Source organism: Stegodyphus dumicola, chromosome X1, assembly GCF_044657685.1.
Source record: "Stegodyphus dumicola isolate Sdum_Otavi_A_Nest chromosome X1, ASM4465768v1".
NCBI lineage: Eukaryota > Metazoa > Arthropoda > Arachnida > Araneae > Eresidae > Stegodyphus > Stegodyphus dumicola.
This window is the reverse complement of record NC_140780.1, coordinates 231,774,628-231,798,283: the sequence shown is the minus strand read 5'-3', so window position 1 is coordinate 231,798,283 and position 23,656 is coordinate 231,774,628. Positions and strand designations below refer to the sequence as shown.

Sequence of the window (23,656 nt, the reverse complement as noted above, 5' to 3'; positions counted from 1 at the left end):
AAAAAATTTCAATTGACAAGTTAGTCGGTATTCTTGGCACAGCAATTACGGGACTTGAACAGGGGAACTTTGTAACGGAACAAGAAATTATGTCTGTTTATAGAATTAAAGAGAAAGTATTATTACATAAAACGAAGCAACTTAAACAACTTACATTGAAAGAAATGTTTAATAAAGTAAACAAATAAATATTAAGCCTTTTTTTTTTTTTTTTTTTTTTTTTTTGTAAATTTTGATACCCTTTAGATAATAACTGTTCTTTATTTCATAAATTATGGTTTCATATTTTTAATTTTAGAATTTCTGCATGCCATCTTACCAGATTCAAACTGATGATCTATAATCCGGAATCGCCGAAGTCCCGACGAGTCCGGATTAACAACTTTTGATTGTATATGAAAATGATAATGCAATAGCAAAGACTGCAGGAACAAATAAAAGCTACTCACAGCAAAAACACAGTAATCACCACTCTTTTAATTGTCAGTTTTTATTCACCAGCCACTAAGACAGTTCATTATACAAAGAATCTGAGAAAAGGCAAAGAATAAAAATAAGTATTTAAATGAGACACTTTAAAAATATCATGAAAACAATTATTGTTTATAACCATATTTAAGATAAAAAGCTAAAATATTGTTAAAAATACAATACTATACTGTAAAAAAAACTACTATTTTTCATTACAAATTCTTGGTGTGAAGTAGTCATATAAATTATATTTTCTAAAGAATTATCTACTTCTAATAAAAAACACACTATAGTCACATATAAAGAGAAAACTTTATTAAATAAGATTAATCACAATAAGCCTTACCACATTCTCCAAAACCATAGTAATCTCTCTAGAAGCCAGACATAAATTTTAACTCATTCTTTTACCATTAAAGAAAATAACAATGTTGCCAAATATTAAAATTAAAAATTATACTTTAAAAACAAATACTATCCATTTCTCTGCTTATTTATGTTTAAAGATATAATTTTTAATTAGCCATTCTTGTCTATACTTTAAATAGTTCATCTTTCAATTTCACCCTAGGTAGATATTTTGTTAAAATGTCCGCTTCTTGATTTTGTGAACACACAAACTGAGGAATGATTTGATTAATTTCATATTCATTTTTTACAAAGAAATATTTTTGGTTAATGTGCCCTTACCACTTTCTTTTGCCATTTTTTATCCAATGCTTGACATTCTGTTCTAATTTCTATTGGTTTGTCAATTAGATCATCTTGCCCTAGTTCTTCAAATAAAATGATGTACCATTTAATTTCACATGCACATTAACAGAATGCCAAAAGTTCAGCTTCCATTGTAGATAGAGCAACTATTCTTTGTTTGTTGCACTTTCCATTTATGCATCTTCAATGGTACACCAACTTGCATATGAAGTAGCATTTAATTTTCCATTGACTGAATTGTATATTAAATATGCATTTTATGCTCTTTTAGTGTATCTAAATAGCCTCTTCACAACTTTGCAGTGTTTCTCTCTGGGATCTTGATTATATTTTGACAAATTACTTACTGCAAAAGCTAAGTCTGGCCTTGTGCCTGTTGCTTATTACATCAATGAACCTAATGCTTCTTGATATTTTGGCTTCAATACTGGTGGGGAAGATGCTATAGCATCAAGATTTTCACCCAATATTTCTGCAATCTTGACAGGCTTACATTCATTAATTTCAAAGTTTTTTAAGATTTCAGTTATAGGTTTCTTGACTGTGTATAAGTTTTCTAGATTCTTGCCCGATGTCTATTCCTAAAAATTTGTGTGTTTCAGTGACTTGTCGTAATGTAAACAATTTAGCTAGTTGAGAGATGAAGTCATATACTTCAGAATTTGAATTTCCAATAACCATTAAGTCATATACTTCAGAATTTGAATTTCCAATAACCATTAAGTCATATACTTCAGAATTTGAATTTCCAATAACCATTAAGTCATTCACATATACTGCTATGATAAGATAATTGATCTTATCATTATAAATATAAACACATCGATCTGACTTTAATCTAGTTAAATTCCTTTTATTAAGATCTTTACAGAATTCTTCATACCAGTATTTTCCTGATTAAGGTAATCCATACATACTTTTGTTCACAAGATATACTTTGTTGGGATCTGGTATAAATCCAGGTGGTTATTCCATGTAAATTGGTTTATCCAAGTATCCATTTAAATATGCAGTTTTTGCATCAAAAAATCTGATTTTGTAGTTTTTGTAAACTGCAATCAATAACAATGTTCTAAAGGTTGCAAGTCTCATTACTGGAGTAAATCCATCTTCATAGTCAATTCCTTTTCTTTGATTTAAGTTCGGTTGCTATTAGTCTTTATTTGTAAAATCGCTTCTAAATTACCCATTTCATCCCTTTTTGAGAATAACCAGTGGTTTTTAATAACTTCCTTATCAATGGATCTTTCAACTAATTGCCAAACTTCATTAGCCTCCACTGAACTTATTTCTTCTATCATTGCATGTAGCCAGAATTGACTTTCAACAAATTCTACAGCTTCACCATTATGTCCTAGGTAATTCTTCATTTGTACTGTATGCTACATAATCTTTTAATTTTTCTGGTGGCTTTGTCACTCTCGCTGGCATTTTCTGCACAGAATTTTCATTACTATAATTTCCAGGTTTGTCATTTACTTGTAGATACTCTATTATTGGCATTTCCAATTAATCGTGTTTGGTCATGTTCAGCATTTGTGTTTGATGGTAAAATTTTCTCCGCTTCTTTATCTGTTGTATCATCTTCTCTATGATACCTGTCAGTTATTACTGAATTGTTTACACTGCATTAGTTTGTTCCTAGTAAAAAATAATAAGTTCTTTTAATATTTGATTTTTATCAAATTTTAAATAATTTCCTTTTAGTAATGGTGATTCAAGTTTCTGCTCATTAAATTTTACATCACTTCTTGAATTTTATTTAGTTCAGGAAGATAAATTTTGCATGCTTTTCTCTTCAAGATATATCACAATTCCTTTTTGAGCAATTAGATCCCTCTTTCTATGTTTTTCTCATCTTATATGCATAATCTTATTACATATGCTTCACATCCAAATCTTTAAAGATAGGTAATGTTAGGCTTGCATCCTGTATACAGTTCAAATGGTGTCATTTTTGTAACTCCCGTTATTCACATGTACAGCTACTTTAACGCTGTCAGACCAAAATTTTATCAGTAATTCTGCATCAATTAACATGGTTATAGCTAATTCAATTACAGTACTATTAAAACATTCAGTTTCCGGAGTACAAGGAGTTGTAAGTTCATGTTTAATTCTCATTTTTTCAAAAAATTCTTTTATATGTTTAGCTAAGAATTCACTACCATTATCACTAAGAATTCTTTTCTGTTTGTCTTTCTTCTTGGATGATAAGCTTGTATAACTCTCCTGAAGTTTCACTCTTCTTCTTAATTGTTATCACAAATATGAAATTATTGTAATCAGCTAACACTGTTAAAAAATATCAAGTTCTGTCTTTTGATTTTTCAACTGGTCCAACTACATCTATATGCCATAATTCTAAAATATCTTCAGATTTATTAAATTTTACACTTTTATACGATGTTTATGTCATTTTTCCTAATGTACATGGTTCACAATTGTTTTGGGAAACTTTTACATTTTCTAATCTAATGACCAATGAGTTTTTTTTTCATTTCTATTAGCCTTTCATAATTTATGTGACCTAGGTTCTGATGGCATAGTACATCATTAACATTACTAGTTTTAGCTTCTTTGATTATTATTTCCTTCAACTTCAAGGCCCACCAGCGGCTGAGTGGTAAAGATGCTGAACACTGGTAGTTCGGTACGAGGTTCGAATCCCGCCAACAGGCATTTTCGTGGTTTTCACCATGTGTAATGTGTATATGAGCCGGTTTGCCTTAGAAAGTCCTCCACAAAGGCATCCCTCCCTTTAGGCAGATAGCCCTCATGTGTTTGCCATAACTGAATAATCCAATCCAATCCTTCAACTTCAAATTTATTTCCATTTCTGTTAACAATATATAGAATGTTTCCATGTTTACTCATCACTTCTGCTTTAGTTTTGTTAAAAATCACCTTTAAATCATGGATCTACAATTTTTGATACTGACAGTAGATTTTTCATTTAAATTCAGTACTTGCAGAACATTTTCTACTCTCAAGATGTTCTTATTTCTATAAGTTTGCATTTTAGTGTTACCAATACCACATGATTTGATCATGGCACTTTTTTCAGCTATCATTATTTGTTGTTCTTCATCTTTAAAATTACTAAATATTTCTTTACTAGTTGCCAAGTGAGATGTGGCTTCTGAATCAATAATACATTTAAATTTTCTGTTCTCTTGTTCATCTATTTCATTCTTTTAACCATTTCTATCTTGATCAAGACATGAAGTTTTTTATGTGTTTTTAGATACTTCACATAAGCAACTTTTACATTATGGAAATTATGGAATGTCAAGCAAGGAAGCTGATTCATATTCGCTTTCCTTGCTTAACATTCCATAAGTTTTATTTGTTAAATTTCTCTGCTTTTGATGTTTTTGTTTGGTTTCCATTTTACGTTCAGTTGATTTGCAAATTTTCCACAGCTAAACCACTATTATTATTATTACTATGACATTATTTTATTAAATGTCCTAATTTTCCACAATTAAAGCATCTTCTTTAATATTTCGATTTTATTCAGTTTTCTTTTGTCTTAATACCTATTTCTTTTCCTCTTTATTTTTTTCTCCAGTTTCTTTTAAAGCTTGTCTAATTGAAGCCATATCCTTTTCTTCATTGTTTTTAATGCTTTTAACATCGAATTCAAATTCCTTTCTCAGTCCTTTTCATATGAAGTAAATCAATTCTTTATCTGTTGTTTCATCCCCCCACTTGAATACTTTTCAGAATTACACCCCTATTCATATAATCCTCTACAGATCCATTTTGACTCATTTTCAGTTGAGCTAATTCTACTCTAATGGGAACTCTTTACCCATCCAGAAAAGTGTCCATTATAAAAAAAAAAAAAAAAAAAAAAAAAGGAAGATATCTATTTTTATTTAATTAACTTTGGGGATAAGCACACAACAAGCAGATCCCTAGTATTTCATTAGGAGAAGTAGTTTTAATACAGTTTAGGTACCCAGCTGGGCTATAATTAATATTGTTAAATGATTGGCATATACGCACTTACAACTTTCTGTAATTGCGGAATATAAACTGCTTCTCTCTGAACCATTTTTCTGATTCCAAGGTGGTCTGTAATAGGAGAATCATATAATTCTTCTAGACTAATTAAACATAAGCTAGCTGGGATAACCAGTCTAAATTTGGGATTCTCATTACTTACTTTCATACAGAATAACAGTTTATCAATAATATCATAATGTGCTGCTCTGTTTCTAATTACATTAATGTCCACATTTTCATAATTTTCTGGGTCTTCAAGATATGCATATCTTTTAACTCGAGGCCTGCCTTCAGTTCTCAAATAATAGTGTCTCCTGAATTAATTACTTTCAAGGTTACCATAGCAAATTTAATTATGTCTCCTTCTGATCTAGCCTAACTCTAGACAGTGCATCAGCAACCACATTCTCTTTTCTCAGCGTGTGTTACATAATGAGGTAATATTCTTGTAATTCAAGGGTTCATCTTATAAGCTCAGGCAAAAGATTTTAGATGGAATACAGTCACAAGTCTTTAATCCGGACGTATACAAACTTTCTGCGCATGCGTAAATGCATAACGTGTTTACACCTGCACGTTTAATGCATAACGGACGGTGTAAGCTAAGCTAAAATTATCTATTTCAGTTAATGTTCCAGATTGCGTTGTTCCTTAATCTTTGAATTGGATACGGCTTATTATTTGCAGACTGTTAGAGCAATTTTATAAAAGTAAGCTTGAACTTTCGATTATGTCAAAAAGAATTTCCGATTCTGGAGCTGCCAAAGGATCTACAAAGCGAAAGCATGTTTCGATGTCCATCAAACAAAAAGTGGAATTGCTGCAAAAATGGATAAAGGCATATCCTCTGTTCCTCTAACCATTCCGAAATTTATTTATCAATTTCACGCTGCTCTGCGGGGAGGGGGGACGGCGCGGCACGCAATTAACTGGAAGTTAATCTGTCAGCACTATCCTCATCTTCAGTGCAGATGTTTTTATTTTATTCAGCTTATAATTCTTTACTAAATGTAGTATTTCATCTCTATGTACTCTGTCTTTGATATGATTTAAATCAAATTCCTCATCATTATAAATATCACGAATACACATCAAATAGTTTTCTGGTTGCAATTTTCTAATTTCGACTACACGTAATGTATGCTTTACGCATGCGCGCATTAAAAGAAATTTTTAATAAAGTAAACAAATATTAAGCTTTTTTTTTTTTTTTTTTTTGTAAATTTTGATACCCTTTAGATCATAATTGCTCTTTATTTCATAAATTACGGTTTCATATTTTTAATTTTATAACTTCTGCATGCCATCTTTCCACATTTAAATTGATGATCTATAATCTGGAAAAACCGATAATCCGGAATCGCCGAAGTCCCGACGAGTCCAGATTAAAGACTTTTGGCTGTAAAAATAATCGACGGCACCATGCTCTGAATAAACTGTACTGGTCACTTCCAAAAGTACACATGAAATTTTTTAACTACTAGTAGTACAACAAGAGTTTCTCATTCTACAGCTGTGTAATTTTGTTGAATTGGGTTCAATGTTTTACTAAAATAAGCTATTGGTTGACCACTTTGTGAAGGTATGGCTGTGATTTCTAAGTTTTGATGCACTGCAGGGAATTTCAGTAATGGAGCATTGATTAATTCCTGCTTCAGCTGCTCACGGTGTGTTCACCCCTGCCATCCATGAGAACATTTTTTTTTTTCTTCTTCTCAGAACCAGTAAAGTTTCAACTGTCTTTGCAAAGTCTTTTACAAAAAAAGCAATAATAGGAACACATGCCCAGGAATGATGCCAATTTTTTCGCTGTGATGGGAATCAAATAATTTTCAATTGTTAAAATTTTAGATTTTTTTTAATGCTTTTTTTTTTTTGCAAGATTTTATATTCAAAATACTGAAGTTCTTTAGTTGCAAATTTACATTTTGAGACATTTACTTCAAAGTCAGCTTCATTCAGTAAGGAGAATACTTCTAAATGTTTAACATGTTCATCAATAGTTTCACTCATTATAACCATCAAGATATATAAAAGTACTTTTCCCTGGAATGGATCTTAGGACTACATCCATCATTCTCTGAAATGTTGCCAGAGCTCCGGATAAGCGAAACAATATTCTTAGAAAGGCATATACACCTGATTTCATTATAAAGGCAGTCTTTTTAATATCTTTGGGCTTTATGCCAATCTGAAAATAGACCGACGTCAGATTAAGCACTGTTGTATTCATGGATTTAATTCTTCAAATCATTTCATCTATAACTGGCAAAGCATATACCGCATATTTCATAATACTGTTTAATTTATGGTAGTTAACAAGAAATCGCCATGCCTTTGGGTTGGAATGAGGAAGATCATTCTTTTTCCAGCATAACACTACAGGTCTTGCGTAAGGGCTATTTGTCAGAATAATTTTATTTTTAAACACCTCTTGAATGTGTAGTTCTATAATTTCTTCTTTAATCCTATAATAACGAAAGGGCTTTGTCTTTACGGAAGCTGCATTTCTGTTATTAATCTCATGAGAGACGAGTTGTTTAAAACCCAATTTAAAAATCAAACAATTTATGAAATTTTCTTACCACTGCTTGAAGTTTGTGCTTCTCAACTTCAGGCAGGTGATTTCGGTCAACTTTAGGTGTTGAGCCCACCTTCTCAGCCCTGGCATCCATTTGCATCTGCAAAGTAGAAATCTTTTAATTTCAGTTCATGGCTGCCCACACGTAAAAAGGTCGACCCTCAGAATTACTGATGCTAACAAATCTTTTACAACAAGAAAAGTGAGTCACCACTTTCCCGATACATACACATTGCTTACTCTGGGCAACAACTACTTTCTGCCTGGTAACTTTTAAATTATGATGCTTCACAACATGTTTTCTAAAAAATTCTTGCAAAAAGAAGCTGCACTGTGCCCCAGTATCCAATAATGCAGTTCGTTGATATGTTATTTAATAAAATTTGAATTTCGGCAAAGCCAACTTTGCACAATGATGGTTACTTTGAGTACTGAGCAATTTTGCTTGAAAGGGCGTGACTGGACTCTCTTCTCGAGCATCCTAATTAGTTTAATCCTCTGAGCGTTATGACCGGCTTTATCCGGTCATCAGAAGTTTTGCTACTTGGCATATATTAGCTTATAATTTAAGATGTTTTGCTTTCTTACTTTCTTTAACAATGTAAATATCATATTAAAGATTGTAAGTTTATGAAAATACAGACTAAAATAAAGAATTATACAAACTGAATTAATAAATGCTGTTTAAATACCAATCTTCATGACGGATCTAAAATCCTCTGCCACTCAGAGGGTTGAACTGCACTGTTTTTCTGTCCCTTTTTTATCTTGCTTCTTTTAATGATCACCAAATGATTTTCTTTCCTGACCCGTATCATTTGCTATCTCCTTTCATGATCGTATCTGACTGCAGATAAGGATACTGCCTATTTTGTGTGTGTGTTGTTGTTGTTTTTTTCTTCTGGAACAAAAATCTCAAATACTGGCCTTGGCCAAAACTTGCCATATGCGTTTGCTCCAAAGCTCATCAGCTATCGAATTCCACAGTGAGTTGAAATAAGCTATCAAATGTATTTGGGTTTCTAACTTACATAAAATCTTGTATGGAGGGAAGCAGATGCAGTAAAATGACTTCTATTAACAATGTCTGGCCTCTTTCTGTACAAAAAATTTAATATTTGGATTTTTTGCAGAATGAAGTCCGTGAGATCTTCTACCTTTGTCTGGTTTACCTTACTGAAGAGTTTGCTTTGAGCTTGACACAGTCTTTCACTACTGGGAACACTTTTACCAGAGCATTTCTGAATGTCTCCCAGCTATATGTTTGGGAACCTGGATCGCCAGCAGGAACTTTCCAATCCCTTTGCTGCAATTGAGTGCTTCGCCTTTTAGATTTACAGTGGCAATGCTGACGTTCTGTAGTTCCGGAACAGGATGCAGTGTGAAGTGGAGTTCCAACTGCTCTACGAAGGATATCACAGAACCTTTTCTGTGATGGTAGCAGCTGGTTTCATCACATCCTGCATGGTCTCGATTATGAATGCTTTGACTGGGTTTGCTGGTGCCAGTGGAACTTGCAATCTAGGAGTGGCTAATGCAAACTTTCCAGACTCCAGAGACATGCCTCGCTAATTATTTGGGCAACAGTGTAATATTCTAGCTAACTTAGTAGTCCTTGAAAGCTAAAATACTTAAGAACTGTCTAGTGAATGATTGCAGAGTTCTAGTATGTATACGACAAGTTCAAAGAAGGGTTAAATTTAGCCTTTATTCCAACTCAAGATGATTCCACTAATGGCCCCCCATGGGCTTACAGTAAACTTCCACTTGAGCTTTAACTTAAGATATGAAATAAGAAACTAGTTTAATACAATACAAAGTCCAAGATCAGGACAACCAATATCCAGAAGCACTTAAAAAAATTTTCACGAATTTTTTTAATGCTTTGTGGATGCACATTTGATTTTTCTCCCCGTAAGAAAACGTGGAGAATCCTGATTTTTAATTTCCCTTTGGCACTAAATAAAATACCTCGTTATTGAAGAAACAATCTTTTTAGCATAAATTTGTGTGATCAATAATTTGGCTCCATATCTGCTTGGCATACATCTCAAACTAAAACATTCTACATAGAAACATCATTGATTTTACAACTACTAATATGGTACAAAGTTCAAGATCCAGACTCGTTGGGACTTCGGATATTCAAGATTTGGGATTTTTCCAGATATGAGATTATCAATTTATACATAGTAAGATGGCAATCAGAAATTATACAATTAAAAATTTAAAATCATGCTTTATGAAATAAAGAGCATTTAGGAAAGGGTATCAAAATTTACAAAAAAAGGGGCTTAATATTTATTTGCTTACTATATTAAACATTTCTTTCAATGTAAGCTGTTTAAGTTGCTTCATTTTTTTGTGCTAATATTTTCTCTTTAATTCTATAAACAGACATAATTTCTTGTTCAGTTACAAAGTTCCACTGTTCAAGTCCTGTAGTTGCTGTGTCAAGAATTCCAACTAACTTGTCAATTGAATTTTTTTTATTTTCAATAACCTCTCAGTCACTTTCTTCGCTCGCAAGTGAAAAAATTGAGAGTTTCACTCACGCATGTATCAGATTTGGGCAATGCTTATAGGGTCCTACAAAATTTTCATAAATATTATAGGGGTTTTAGGGTTGCGAAAAAAATCTTAGTGATAAAAAGGGGCCGTGACTGAAAAAAGTTTAAGCCCTGTTTTATAGCAAAGACAGATGACATTTTATGTCAGGGATTATTTTTTTCGATATTTTAAATACTTTTATCATCTGCAAGCTGACGAATCATTAAATTTCTAACAGAATTTAATCTTGCCATGAACTTAATCATGCCAGGGTTGTTAATCTTGCCATCTTCACTTGATACAGAAACATTATAACATTTTTCTACACAAGTAACAATTTCCATATACATACAATCATTCTGGTGATTCATTTTCATTTTAAATAAAACATTATATTGAGAGATATCGTCTGCAGAAACACTTAAAAAAATGTTTTCAATTTCCCAAATTTTTATGCCGATTACTAGGGTTTGAATAAAATATTTTAATGATATTTCTCTTGTAACAAGGAAGGTTTAAAGTAGATTTAAAAAATACTTATCATAAAAAAATTCTGGAACTGTATTTAGTGCGAAATCTATGCAAATAAATTTTTATAAAACAAGTACCCGAAAACGATGCGTTTATACGTATCAATCAAAATGGAATAAAATTTCAGAACTCGGTCATACATTAATATATGTCTGATTTAATGTCAATCTAACTAAAGTGGGGCCAGGGGAGGTTAACTTCCTGTCAGTTCCATGCTTTAGATAGCAATGAGCATTAAGTAAACTATCTCTTCCAGTACATGAGTTTTAAACAAAATGTAATTTGTTGCTCCAATAAATAGAAAGGTCTCTAAGACAAGATTTTGTATTATATTTTGTTAGGTATAATGGGTCACATGTAAAATACAGTTTTTCTAAATTTATATCACAATAATAAAATATTTGCACTGTGGGGTTCCACCCTTTTATCTAACAACTAAATATGGAGGAACTAGTGAACATCTACGTAAATAATCGCTCAAGTTCTGTAACAGGAACGCATCACTCGAGAAGGGTTAATTACTCTTTATTGCACAAAATAAGAATGAATAGTTGGCCCCTTTCTCAGGGCGTACAGCAAAGCCTCTGCTTGGGCATGAACTCAAAAGTGAGAAATAAAAACTTAAGTAATGCTTAAATAAAGAGACATACAGTCAAAAGCTGTTAATCTGGACACCCATAATCCGGACCTCAAAGCTACAAACTTTCTGCGCATGTGCATATGCATTTACGCATGCGCATATGCGTTTGCGCATGCGCGTTTAATATATAATGGAGGGTATAAACTAAGCTAAAATTATCTATTTCAGTTAATGTTGCAGACTGCATTGTTCTTTAATCTTCAAATTCGATCTGGCTTATTATTTTTTGCAGACTGTTAGAGCAATTTTATAAAAGTAAGCTTGAACTTTCGATTATGTCAAAAAGAATTTCCGATTCTGAAGCTGCCAAAGTATATCTACAAAGCAAAAGCACGTTTCGATGTCCACCAAACAAAAAGTGGAATTGCTGCAAAAAATGGATAAAGGGATATTCTTTCTTTCTCTAACCATTCCAAAATCTGTTTATCAATTTCATGCTGCTCTGCGGGGGAGGGGGAACGTCGCGGTGCGCAATGAACTGGAAGTTGATCTGTCAGCACTATCCTCATCCTCAGGGCAGATGTTTTTATTTTATTCAGCTTATAATTCATTACTAAATGTAGTATTTCATCTCGAAGTACTCCGTCTTTGATATGATTTATATCAAATTCATTATAAATATCACAAATACACATCAAATAGTTTTCTGATTGCAATTTTCTAATTTCGACTATGCATAATGTACGCCGTACGCATGCACACATTGAAAGAAATGTTTAATAAAGTAAACAAATAAATATTAAGCTTTTTTTTGTAAATTTTGGTACCCTTTAGACCATAATTGTTCTTTATTTCATAAATTACGGTTTCATATTTTTAATTTTATAATTTCTGCATGCCATCTTACCAGATTTAAACTGATGATCTATAATCCAGAATCGCCCAAGTCTCGATGAGTCCGGATTAAAGACTTTTGACTGTACTAATTCAGAAGTCAAACAACAGAAATCAGCGTTATATATTCAAATTTTCACAGGACTAGTTTTGATGGTTTTACCGAACCACCATCTTCAGCCGCAAAAGCGCAAATGAACGAGATAGGATATAATGATTAGATAAAATAAGAAAACCTGGACAGAAAATAAGCTAGTGGCACCATCTGTTGATGAAACCAGAACTAAAACATAATTTCTTTAAAGGCTGAAGGCAAAGATGGATTGGAAATCCAGGGTGTACCTCGGGAAGGCCTGCTACTCTACACGCGCCCTAAAAAGCTCTTCTTGGGTATATGATGATTACATGCATATGAATGGGAAAAAAAGGAACTTGGGTATATAATATTTACACTTTCGTCTATTTTTTCACGGTGGTACTTTTCAAAGAAAATAACACCACCTTTAGCAAAGCACAACCCAATATTGCAAGTTTCGCACATGTACCGGGATCCATATCAGATTCACTATCTGAATGCAATTCGTGTAGTACTTTCAGTGATTCAGAAATGGTTCGCCCTCTCCGATCCATTTGGAAAATAATTAAAATGAAAAAAAAAAAAAAAAATCTGATATTATATCTACAATTAGAAATTATAAAATTAAATTAAACATCTACAGTTCAAAACTATCAAACACAGCACTAACTACACTTATTTGAATGAAAGAGAAAAAAAAAAGCTAACTGATTAAATTAGCCCATCAGTTTCTTAGTTGATAACCACCCCCCCCCCCCAAAAATGAGAAAAAAGAAAGAGAAAAAGAGGAAATGAAACACAGATGTGGATCTACTTTTCTACAATTAGAAATTACAATTAGAAAATCTACAATTAGAAATTATAAAATTAAATTAAACAAACATCTATAGTTCAAAACTATCAAACACAGCACTAACTAAACTTATTTGAATGAAAGAGAAAAAAAAAAGCTAACTGATTAAATTACCCCATCAGTTTCTTAGTTGATAACCCCCCCCCCAAAAAATGAGAAAAAAGAAAGAGAAAAAGAGGAAATGGAACACAGACGTGGATCTACTTTTCTATTGTCAATGAATTGATCGGAGAGCTGCAGAGAAACAAAGATACAGTTATTGGTCTAGCCCTAGTCTCTCAGTAATCCAACTCTGGGCACACCTGATGTTCGCCATTCGATTTTAGGTAAGATTTCAAGGTAAAAATTTTAAACTACTACAGAGTAATGAGGTTAGCATAAAGCCAAGAAAATAATGTAGAAATTTCTATTCAAACAATTCCTTTCATATCCTAAAATAAATCTGGAAGATTTCTTTGAAAAATGAGGGTCTTTAAAAATTAAACATGGCTAAAATATATGGATTGTTTTGTGCTGTCATCTAGTATAAATAAAGAAGGTTCAGAATAACCTATAAATCTTTTATCATTCAATTTTTCTGCGCATACAGAAGGAGATTTTTAGGTGTGACCAGACTGGGCACATTCTGCCGCAAAGGGTTAAATTTGATTTTATAGTCTGTTTTGGATTTTTTCATACTTTCATATTTATGCCCAAGTAAATAGAAATGCACAATGCTTCATTTATACAATTTAAATAATATACATACATATAACAAATATTGCAGCTTGAAAGTTACATTTAAGCAATTTAAAAATTTGACCAATTCGACTCACGTAACGGTAAATTGAATGCATTACTTAACGTCAGAATTTACAAGCATCAAAATACTAAGAATTTAGGAAAACAAGAGGCAGCAAAATTTAGAAGACTATATGTCTAAAGGTGGTACATTTAAAGGCAAAGATCGGGTATATATACATACTACATATTTTTATATTTACTTACTAATACTTCAACAAAGACCAGATAAATTTTATGCAAGTCATCTAAAAAAACCTACCCACATAAAATTCATCAGCAATTACACGCAAGGAAACATAATCAAATGAAACATCAAGAGTTTTTCAAATTGTAGCATATGACAGTTATCGGTCTAAAGGAGAATGATGGAAACCTTTCTAAAGAAAACTGGCATTCCTCTTAAAATAACACATCATAATAAATAAGGTTCTAATGTATTTTTAAACTACAAATAATCAAGCATAAAACTTTAGCATTAATTTAAGACCATAATTTCATTCTTTACAAATTCAAAACATAAATCTAATACCGGAACACAAAACGAAACGTCATATAACCACCAGTAATTTCGTTGCAAATGTTTAGCAATATATAGTTTAACAAATGAACTTCACTCTGAATTATATGCCATAAAAGACTTACAATATAGTACTTTTCGTCTCCGAACACTATCCACTGAATCCTCTGTCTTAACTTCAGAAATATGTTTCAAAATTTGTCATTCGCGCACCAACTCACATTACCATTGCACCGTAAATACAGCCATGTGACATGAACGCTATTGCCACACTGTTTCCTCTTAAACCAGTCGATTCAGGTGAACGCAATTTGCAAACATGGATTCGTTGCAAGGAGTTGTTGGAGTAAACAAACGAAAAGGCAGCAACTCGCTCGGTTGTGAAGTTCGCTCATGGACCTTATAAGAACTAGACCATGATAGTATTTGTTTATAAAGCATAATTTTAAGTTTTAATATTTTGGCAACATTGATATTAAATTGTAAAAAGAACGAGTTAAAAATGTATCTGGAAGAGAGAGTTTTTTTTCATTATGATGGTTTGGTAAAATGTGGTAAGATTTCTTACGTCTGATTTTCTTTAATAAAGTTTTCTTTTTGTATATTGCCATAATGTACTTTTGTTAGAAGTGGATGATTCTTTTGAGAATGTTATATATATGCCAATCTTAAAAAACCAACAGACCAACCCAAACGCGTATTTTTTTTCCTCCCTAGGAAACACAACCTGCGAATAAATTTGGCGATTTATCAGGTCTTGGCGAAATTGTGACACCGAGCGCATGTGCAGAAGGAAATAACGCTGTCTATGTTTGAAATTTGTGTTGCCTACCAGTATGTTAAACGACGTGGAAAATGAATTTTATAAAATTTTATTTGATGGATATTGCTACGAAGTAGTGTCTTCCAAGTTCGGAGAAAAAGAGGATTTCGACTTTGAGATCAGATGTGATCTTAATAGTGAAGATAGATGGTAGAATTGGGAAATACATTTTGAAGCTGTTTCCCACGTGCATTGGATTGTATCTTCCAAAACAAAACAATGTAAATCGGAAACAGCCAAGTTTACTTTTAAACCCAACCTCCTAACAGCCGACGAAAATCAAGGAGGCAATCTGATCCAAGGCCAACTAGATATCTACAGGCCTGCTCCAATCTGATGATCACATGATCTGACGTCATAATCTTAGTCCTTCAATTTTGTAAGTTGACATTGCTTCGCCGTAGGACTAGTGCTAGTGAAATAATTGTTTACATGTGTTTTTTCTTCTGAAAAATTTTGTATTTTACCGGAAAGTAAAATATTATATTGTGAATTCGAATTTATAAGAAAAAGTGTGTTTTAGAATGCCAAGAAAGTGTAGTGTATCTAAATGCCGATCAAATTACGATAGCAGTAATGAACATGTGTCGACTTTCAAATTTCCTTCGTATCCTGTACTCTCTCAGAAATGGATAAAAAAATATTAATCGCAAAGATTTTGTAGCTGGCAAACACAGTATTGTATGCATTAAGCATTTTGAAGAAAAAATTTGTCGTTCGAGAAGATAAAGCTGTTCGTGATGATGGAACGGTATTAGTAATGGTTTTGCAAGAAAAATAGATCTTCCCTCTTCATGGATATTCATAACCAAAGGTAAGATCTTTTGGCTATCGAAATTAGAATTTTTAAACTGTTCAAAAGTGCTTGTATCTTTAAAAATATTGGACGATTTAAATGTAAGAGTTTTTTGCAGTGAAAATGAAATTCCCATTGAAAAGTTCAAATGGATATTTGGAGAAGAAAAGCTATGTGATAAATGGTTTAAACTTGAGACAGTGATTAGCCATTTGGATGGTTTTTCTGCGTCTGATATTCATGATGACTGCAATTTAAATTTAGATAAAATATCACAACTACTGTTGAAATGTGCAGAAACAGAAAATAATCCACATTCTGAGAAATTTAAGTTTTTGTATGAACAGATTCAATTAATGCAAATGAAACAGCATTCGTATAGTGCAGAATTCTTTGCCTGGTCTTGTTATATATTTTATTGTAATCCAAACAGCTACAATATTATACGTAACAGTAAGTATTTTATATTGCCTCATCCGTCATACTTAAGGAAGTTATCTCTGAAAATTGGCCGAGCAGATTCTGGATTACAAACAAGTCACTGGATGTATTTGAAAAAAAAAAAATGTTAAATTTTAAATGATTCTGAAAAAATTGTCAATTTATTATTAGATGAAATATATATAAAACCAGAAGTTTCGTATAAAAGTGGTCGTGTTTTAGGTTTTTCGGATAATTCGCAGATGGAGGCCACAACTCTGCAAACATTTATGATAAGCTATATTAGCAAAAAACAGAGATATTGTAGCAATGTTTCCCGTAAAAAACTTATCATCACATCAATTATTAATATCTACAAAACAAGTAATTGACCATGTACAGTCTTGTGGCTATCGAATCATAACTCTAATATAAGACAATAATAGAATTAACAGAAATATGTTCAAAATGCTTTGTGGTGGTGCATTAAAATCCTCATTTATAAACCCTACCATGCATAATCTTCCTATATTTACATTATTTGATACAGTTCATTGGTAAAAGATTACAATTGGGTGCCCCTCGTTTATTGGCGATTCTTTCTTGATGCCACGATCGGCGCCAGGAAGTCACAATTTCAAGATGGCCGCTACACAAAACCAAAATAAGAAGTCGAAGAATTACATAAGATCTGTGTCCACGTACACATCGATCTGTTTTTACTTAAAAAAACATCCTAGAATTGCACAAACTAGGCATTGCGCCTTAAATATGTCCATGTACACATCAATCTATTGTCATTTAAATAAAATCAGGAAGCTAAAACAAATTGAAAACTATTGTGGTAACCAGAAGTGAGGTTTCATCGCCAAAATTTTTTTAAAAATGTCGCCAATCGAAGGGGCACCCAATTCTACTCTAAAGCCAGTTCATTTATCGAAATCTATACGAAACAACTGGTTCAATCAGAACGATTCAAACCAAACATTTTTTATACCGTCATTTGAAAACTCAAATATTGTTTACAATTCCAGTGTTCTACATTTAAAAAGATTGTATAAAATAGAAAAAAACGATAATATTAAAATGGCTCCAACTTTATCAAGGAAAGTTTTATTTCCGTCTTCTATAGAGGAACAGAATGTAAGTACTGCTATTAAACTTTTTGATGAAAAGACTTTAGCTGCTCTGCAAATTGAATCGCAGGATAATAGAACTTGGTATGGAAAAGATGTCTTAAGAACTAAACATTTTATTGATGTGATTTTAAAGTGGTGGAAAATTGTGAATGTTAAACACTCTAAAAAGGCCTTACAGTTTCGAGATGTATTTATGCAGCTTATAAGGACAACAGAAGATAAAAGCTTAGAATGTTTATCACAGTTTTGTTCGTGGCTTATATCATGGAACGATTTTTGCCTAACAACAAAAAACTGTAAGTCACAAATTGGGGAAACTGTCAAAAGAAGCCCAAGTTGCTCTTCTCCATACAACAGCAACATCGAATGAACTTTCAAAGTATTTGTTAAAAGAATTTAAATTACCTTTTATTCCTTCAGGAAAATTTCAGACAGATAACCTTGAGGGACGTTTTGGTCAATTTCAACAAATGAGTGGCTGTAATTATAATGTATCCTTACAGCAGATTATAGAGTCGAAAAGAAAACTAAAATTAATTAGTTTGCTTAAAATGCAATTTCTGAGAAAGGTTCATTTATTTTATAACATTTTTCTTGTCATGATATTGAAGATTTTAATGATGATCAACTTATTGATAAGGAATTTGGTGATGTTTTGCATCAATCCAATGATGTTAATGTTACAGAAAAAGATACAATGTGTCTAATTTACATTTCTGGATATGTTTGTAGATCTGTATTGAAGCATATAAATTGTAATCTCTGCAGGAAAAAATTAATTCTTGACAAAGAAATGATAGTTGAATATTGGGAAGATTTTGCGTACTTAGCGGCTATTGATCGAGGTGGTTTATTTTGGCCAACAGAATTCGTGCTTTTTATTAATACCTCTGCATTTAAAATATTTTCAATCCTAATATCTGAAATGTATGAGAAATTATATATTTCATCAAAAAATCAACATTTCTGTATTAATAAGTCTCGTCACGGAGAAAGTTGAAAGCAGGGTTATTTGGAATGATAGTATTTGTGAATATGGCAAATCATTGCATGTCACATGCATTTCCAATATATTGCAGAATATTTACTGTAAGGTTAAAAATAACAATTTAAAGGAAACCAATGACCAAAAAAGAAAAATGGGTAAATTAAATAATTCTGGAATTTAGGTGAATTTTTTATGTAATTTTAAAGTTAAATAATTAGTATTTGCAAACTGTGCATAACTGAGCCATAGAAACTTGCTGCTGCCTACTAGTGGCTGAGTGGTAAAATAGCTGAAAACTGATAGTTTGGTCTGGAGTTCCAATCTCGGTGAACGGGCTGGCTGATAATTACCTTATACGAGCAAATAGAATTGATGATTACCTTATATGATCAAATAGAATCAAAAGTTAATTAAGTTTGAAAATATTGACAAGTGTGATAGAAGCTGATGAACCAACAAAAAGGAAGATGTTAATTTTAAAAGTGAAATAAAAACTTGGGAAATATGGGATGATAATGCGATAGCAAGAAATCTAATGAATTAGACTGTGACAGCTCCATAAGCGTTAAAATATGTGAATGAACAGAATACAAAGAAATGATGGGAGAAAATAAAAAATGAAATGGCGGCAAGAACAGAAGATATTCATATCAAATGTAGAAAGAATTAGCTCAACTGAAAATGAGTCGAAACGAATCTGTAGATGCTTACATAAATACAGCTGTAATTCTGAAAAGTAAAAGCATTCAAGTTGGGATGAAATAAGAGATAAAATATTAATTTACTTCATACTAGAAGGACGTTAAAGTTGATTGTTGTTAAAATTATCAAAAGTAATAAAGAGAAAGATATAGCTTCAATTATACAAGCTTTAAGATAAACAAATTGTAGATCATGATTTAAAAGCAATTTTTACCAAAACTAAAGCAGAAGAAAAGATGAGCGAGAACAATGAAAAAAGATTATGTAGTATGATGTATGAAATGATAGAAAAACTAAGTTCAATGGAGGCTCATGAAGTCTGGAAATTAGTTGAAAGATCTATCAATAAGAAAATTACGATGTTTACGAAAACTACAAAATAAGATTTTTGATGTAAAAACTGCAAATTTAAATGGATACTTGAATAAACCAATTTGTATGGAACAACCACCTGGATTTAAATCAGATTCAGACTGTCAAGCATTAATAGATTGGATAAAAAAAAAAGTAGTAGTTCAAGGCACATTAATCGAAATCCTTTGCCGTAAGCCAAATCAACTAGCTAAATCATGTTTATTTTTGTAGACCTCAAATCAGGGGCTACAATGATAAGCCTGTTTTGGCATTCATATTTCAAAAATTTGAATGGCAAATATTTGTTGATGTGAATTAATGATGTTTAACTTAATAATTAATATCTTATAACATTGTAATGATATGCTGGATTTTTCATTGCTTAATACTGCATGCATCTTTTACTATTTGTCTATTATTAAATAAATTTACAGTGTATATTTAATCAAATGTTCTTTCATAAGAATTTTTATAGCATGATATGGTGCTCATTGGGGTAGATTGCATAGTTATGATCTCACTTTGTTTTCAGGGAATTTTATAATATATTTTTGGATATGCTACAAGATTTCTCGTATAATGTTCATGCTTTAAAACATCTTTAAAATAAAACTTTTTTTGTCATATATTTCCCAAAATGTTCACTTGTATGTTTATAATTAAAAAGTACCTTAAGATATTGGATTAAATGTTGAAATGTTTTTATGAGAAAGAAAAAAAAAATGGCTTTTGCTTCAATAGAATTGCATGTAAAATCATAAATGTAAATCAAAATTTTATTTAAATTAATATGTTTATGAATTTTGTTATGAAATATCACATATCTTTTTAATATTTAAGCAGTATAAATCAATCTAATTAATTTAAGCAATACAAATTAATGTAGTAGTATGTGGTGTATAAAGAGTTTAAATATTTTTAAAAGAAAAAAAAAAAAAAAAGAATGTCTAAATTAATTGAATACTAAGCATTTGTAAACTATATCCATTTTGGTATATAGAATGATATAGATGATATATTGTAATATCAGTGAGTCGTAGAAACTTATTCAAGTTTATGAAGTTTATTTTTGTGGACCTCGCATCAGAGTCTGCAATAATAATGTTCCATTATTAATATTTAAAAAATTCAAATGACAACTTATTGCAGACGTGAAATGATAATTTCAACTGGCTAATCAGTATCTTATACTATCGTAATGACTCGCAGGATTTTTCATTGCTTAATATTGTGTATTTTTAATGAGATGTATTAAGAGTGTATTTTTAATAAGATTTTCTTTCATAAGAATTTTTTGGAGCATGATATGATGCTCATTGGGATTGATTGCATAGTTATGATCTTGCTTTTTTTAAGAGAACTTGAAATATATTTTTGAATATTCTGTGTAATGTTTTTGCTATAAAACATCTTTAGAATGAATCTTTTTTCAATATGTAGACTAAACTTCAGATATACTTTTAATATATTAATGTATTAATAAGATTTATGTATTTCACTTAATGTCCACATGTGTATTTATTATTAAAAAGCATCTTAGGATCTCTGATTGAATCTTGAAAAATCTTTATGGGAATAAAGAAAAGAAAGAGTTCATTTTGCTTCAATATCATTGCACCAAAAACAATTATAAAGCAATATTATATTAGAATTAATGAATTGATATTAATTTTATTATGAAATACTATATGTGTTTGTTTAGTATTCAAGCAGTATAAATCAATCTTCATAATTTAAGCAATATAAAATCATCTGAGAGCTTTAACATATTTTTTCTTTTTATTACAAAATGAAAACATCTCCTGTTTAGTTCATTACATATGTGATATTTTCATTGATATTATCATACCGTATAATTTTTATAAATAATTTTTGTGTCCATTTTATTTCCGTATAAAAGTTCAGATATGTTTCAGTTTAATTTAAATCAGCTCTGCTAAATTTACAATATCACTCAAATCTTATTTTTATTTTCTGTTTAATAAATCGGTATTTAGTATTTAAATATCATTACGATATAACATAGTACGTTATTATTCCTAAAATTGGAAATATTAGTTGTAAAAATTAATTTAACTTGACTTTTGTGTTGGAAATAAAACGCTGCGTACTACATAAATGAAACAGTCAGCTGCGTCTACCGTGGGAACGATCGCCTTCGATTGTGACGTCACAAATCGGTGGAGCAGGCCTGTAGATATCTAGTTGGCCTTGTCTGATCAAGGAGGCAGATCAGCACTGATCCTTGGATTATACGATTTTTGGTTTAGCAGTCTGTTGGAGGATATGAGATAATATTAAACCAATGTAAGAGAAAAACGGCGTCAATGACGAGTATAACAAATGGCTGTCTACGATTTTAGAATTTAGCATAACGCCGAGAGTAATTTCCATCTTTACACATGGCCATTATTAGCAAAACCGATTCTGTAAATTGCTCCCAACAAATTGGCAACAATATTACGTTTCGCGCGATTGCAGCATAAAATTGAATGTGTAAGTTACATATGATATTATTTTTTATTGTTTTATTAATTTAAAATTTGTTCTATTAATCATTTAAAGTGAAAAGGTTTATTTTCAGAGGTGTAATAAATTAATGAGACAGTTTTGTTTCATTTCAAAGTTATTTTAGCTTGGAATACTTATTTTTTTATGGTCAACGAAAACGGAACTTTTCCTTCTTGCTGTTAGGTCAGTTGAAAATTTGTCCGGGTTGTTTAAAAAGGGTGTCTCTGGCTTTTACTTCCCTAACTATTGCTTCTAACTCTTTCCTTTCATTCAGAGCCTGATTATCACGTAGACCCGCAGAGCCTTAGGTTTTTAAAAGATCGGAGAATTGCAAAATCACCCACTGCTTGGCGCGCTTTTAAACACAAACTCGGTATCCATGTACACATCGACCTATTTTCACTTATAAAAACATAAGAGAATTGCACAAATTAGGCATTGCGCAGTCCCTTGACTTTGTCCATGTACACATTGATGTATTTTCACTTAAAAAGTCAAAGGAAATTGACAAAAAATCAGTTCTTACTCTTGTAAAAAGCGCCAAATAAATGGGCGATTCTGCACTTCAGCTAAAAGATCATGAGCTTGTCTTTTAGTTCCTCCATAATTTAAATTTCTCCTTTATAAAAGTCATACAGTTGGCCACTGAAAGTAAGTGACTTTATAAAAATCACTTACTTTCAGTGGCCAACTGTATGACTTACTTCAGTGAAAGTGACTTTATAAAAGTCATACAGTTGGCCATTGGTTGTAAATACACTCTTTAAAAGGCTCTGTGCCTAGGTATCTTCGAGGGCTTAATCTGGCCCTGCTTCCATTTACAAAGTTTCTTAAATTTAAGACTGAGAATTTAATGCATTGAAGGTAGAAAGGTTCTTTAAATAAACTTAAATAGAGCCCTTCATGGGAAAAACTCTAATTCATAAAATATTTTTTTTTTTTAGTAAGTTAAATGCAAAGTGTTCTGTACCTTCTGAAAAGCAGAATTGGTAAAATCCTAGTATATGGTATGGCATTGGCGCGATTTTGAAAATTGTCGCCAACACCAAACTGACTTGTTTTTTACTCATCATAAATGTCGCATTTACTGCTCATCATAAAGTCCCCAAAAGTAGCCAAATCCCATATGTACCGTATTCTAGGATTAAACCGCAGAATTATTGCATTGTTGCTACAAGCCTTCAGAAGTAGGAAATGCTTTGCTGAGGATATATCATGAATTTGCTTGTTACCAGTTTTATATATATATAGATGAGAATCAGTTTAGATTAATTATGCTTCATTTTAATTTTGATTATACTTCATTTTAACTGGATTTTTTTTATTTTGATTTTTTAAGTTGAATTCATTTTAATTGAC

General features: G+C 31.4%; 2 protein-coding genes across 8 annotated transcripts in view; one reads left to right on the top strand and one right to left on the bottom strand.

Annotated features, from left to right (window-relative positions):
- Positions 1-14,909, bottom strand: part of LOC118188650 (E3 ubiquitin-protein ligase RNF13-like) — a 173,379-nt gene extending 158,470 nt beyond the window's left edge. The window contains exons 1-3 of one of the 6 annotated variants that reach the window (XM_035359148.2): positions 14,690-14,909; positions 7,785-7,880; positions 450-530 (exon numbers count right to left, since the gene is read on the bottom strand). The gene's annotated coding sequence lies outside the window, so the exon portion shown is untranslated. The remainder of the gene's footprint in view (positions 1-449; positions 531-7,784; positions 7,881-14,689) is intronic. The other 5 variants (XM_035359144.2, XM_035359147.2, XM_035359143.2 and 2 more) reach the window with 5 other exon arrangements.
- Positions 14,910-21,993: 7,084 nt separating this feature from the next.
- The window catches only part of LOC118188649 (calcium and integrin-binding protein 1-like), a 96,172-nt gene continuing 94,509 nt past the window's right edge, over positions 21,994-23,656 (top strand). The window contains exon 1 of one of the 2 annotated variants that reach the window (XM_085807080.1): positions 21,994-22,282. The gene's annotated coding sequence lies outside the window, so the exon portion shown is untranslated. The remainder of the gene's footprint in view (positions 22,283-23,656) is intronic. The other variant, XM_085807077.1, reaches the window with a different exon arrangement.